We start from the raw sequence: 3306 nt of genomic DNA, 5'->3' as shown, positions 1-3306 counted from the left end.
CCACATAAGCAGGCCATACTAGCAAGGCCAGACAAGCAAGGCTTCACGAGCACAACCAAACAGGCAAGGCCACTCAAGCAAGGCCACACAAGTAAGGCCACACACGCAAGGCTAAACAAGCAGGACAAAACAAGCAGGCCACACAAGCAAGGCCACATAAGCAAGGCCTCACAAGCAAGGCGACACAAGCAGGGACATACAAGCAGGACCACACAAGAAAGGCCACATAAGCAGGACAACACAAGCAATGCCACACAAGCAAAGCATTACAAGCGAGGCCACTTAAGCATAGCCACACAAACAAAGTCACATAAGCAGGGCCACACAAGCAAGGTCACACAAGCAGCACCACATAAGCAAGGCCTCACAAGCTAGGTCACACAAGCAGGAACACACAAGCAAGGCCACACTAGCAAGGCGACACATGCAAACCAAACATTCAGGACCACACAAGCAAGGCCATACAAGCAGGACCACACAAGGAAGACCTCACAAGCTGGACCAAACAAGCATGGCCACACAAAACAAGGCCACTCAAGCAATGCAACACAAACAAGGCCGCACAAGCAAGGCCACACAAGCAGAGCCACACAAGCAGGACTACATAAGCAAGGTCACACTAGCAGCACCACACAAGCAGGGCCACACAAGCAAGGCACACAAGCAGGACCACACAAGCAAGGTCACAAGCAAGGCCACACAAGCAAGACCATACATGCAAGACCACACAAGCAAGGTCACAAAAGCAAGGCCACAGAGCAGGACCACACATGCAGGACCACACAAGCAAGGCCACACAAACAAGGCCACACAAACAAGGCCACAAAAGCAATGCCACACAACAAGGACACATAAACAAGGTCACACAAGCAGGACCACACAAGTAAGGCCATACAAGCAAGGTCACACAAGGAGGACCACACAAACAAAGCCACACAAGCAAGGCCACACAAACAAGGAAACAAAAACAAGGCCGCAAAAGCAAGGCCACACAAGCAGGGCGACACAAGAAAGGCCACACAAGCAAGGTCACACAGGCATGGCCACATAAGCAAGGCCTCACAAGCAGGACCACATAAGCAGGCCACACAAGCAAGGCCACACAAGCAAGGCCACACAATGAAGGACACACAAGCAAGGCAACACAAGCAAAGCCACACAAGAGAGGCCACATAAGCATAGCCACACAAACAAGGTCACACAAGCAGGACCCCACAAACAAGGCCACACAAGCAAGGTCACACAAGCAGGACCACAAAAACAAGGCCACACACGTGAGGCCACACAAGCAGGACCACATAAGCAGGCCACACAAGCAAGGCAACACAAGCAAGGCTACACAAGCAAGGCCTCACAAGCAGGACCAAACAAGCAAAGCCACACAAGAAAGTCAGCACAAGTAAGACCACATAAGCGTTCCCACACAAACAATGCCACACAAGCAAGGCCACACAAACAAGGCCGCACATGCAAGGCCACACAAAGAGGGCCACACAAGAAAAGCCACACAAGCAAGGTCACACAAGCAGGACACACAAGCAAGGCTACACAAGCAAGGCCACACAAGCAAGGCCACTCAAGCAAAGTCACACAAGCAGGGCCACACAACCAAGGTCACATAAGCAGGACAACACTAGCAAGGCCACACAAGCAAGACCACACAAGCAAGACCACACAAGTATGGCCAAACAAGCAGGACCACACAAGCAGGCCACACAAGCAAGGCCACATAAGCAAGGTCACACAAGCAAGGTCACACAAGCAAGGCCATACAAGCAGTGTGGGAACCGACCTGTGAGATTTATATTTATTTAATTTATATGAATTTATATTTACGTTAATTTATATACTTCGATAGCAATTTGTATGATGTTAAGTGGACTGTATTTCTGCAATAATCTCAATCTCACAAATCGATCCTCTACACATTAGGGGGGGTTTATATTTATATATATGCAGCCAATCAAACTACAGTATTAACTGCATACATTGAAAAGGTGCCTTATCTTATAGTACAGCAGGTTAGTCCACCAGGTATAACTAGGGTGTAGACACCAAATTATCCTCTTTGAGGTAGCTTCCATCACCCAGTAACTGGTGCACAAAATCTTGCTTCCTCGTCTTGACCTGTCAAAAGGGCGCTAACTGTGAAGCCAGATACCTATATATGACAAGCTATATCAGAGAAAATACTGTACATGGAACAATAAAGACCTGGCTTAATTACCTTTAGTTTGAGGCTATGTCGTGCTCTAACCGAGACACCCTATATAATAACATTAATGGCCACTAATGATAGATAATGGGTTTCGGAAAGAACACTTAACTCGATTTGTAGACATCGTGTTGGAGATGGTACACCTTTGGTTTCCATAACACTACGTCCAAGTAAAATTAACAGGAGCCGAATTTGCTCCCGTGAGCCTCTGGTCTAGTATAAACAATGGCTGCCCCTTCCTCACTGACACCTGGCCTACATTGTCCAAATGTCAGAAAGTGATAGAAGGGTCACATTTACTCTACTTTAATATTGATAATTAAGTTAATTTATATAAGAGGTTTTATAATGGTAAAGTCCAAAGACTAATGTATTTAAGAATAATTCCCACCATAATAGGTGGTGAATTATAATAGTATGTGGTGATGATATCCCGTTTTCTTTAGACGGTAATTCCACTACAAGTTACGTTTTCTATGGGAAACTTGTTTATACAACACAGCTATTATCTGTATGATATATTAAATGGTGTCGGATTTTCCGACAAGCAGGACCACACAAGAAAGGCTACATAAGCAAGTCTTAAAAAGCAGGACCACATAACCAAGGCCACACAAGCAAGGCCACATAAGCAAGGCCACACAAGCAAGGCCACATAAGCAAGGTCACACAAGCAAGGCCATACAAGCATGGTCACACAAGCAGGACCACACAAGCAAGGCCACAAAAACAAGACCACATAAGCAAGGCCTTACAAGCAAGGCCACATAAGCAAGGCCTTACAAGCAAGGCCAAACATGCAAGACCACACAAGCAGCACCAAACAATCAAGGTCAAACAATTAGGGCCACAAAAGCAGACCACACAAGCAATGCAACACAAGTGAGGCCACACAAACAAGACCACACAAACAAGGCCAACCAAACAAAGCCACAGAAACGAGGCCACACAAGCAAGGCCACACAAGGATGGCCACACAAGCGAAGCCACACAAGCAGGACCAAACAAGCAAGGCCACAGAAGCAAGCCCACACAAGCAAGGTCACACAAACAAGGCCACACAAGCAAGGCCACACAAGCAAGACTAA

This window comes from Procambarus clarkii, chromosome 65 (genome assembly GCF_040958095.1).
Source record: "Procambarus clarkii isolate CNS0578487 chromosome 65, FALCON_Pclarkii_2.0, whole genome shotgun sequence".
In the NCBI taxonomy this organism is placed as follows: Eukaryota; Metazoa; Arthropoda; class Malacostraca; order Decapoda; family Cambaridae; genus Procambarus; species Procambarus clarkii.
The sequence above is the reverse complement of the archived record's forward strand: the minus strand, read 5'-3'. Positions refer to the sequence as shown.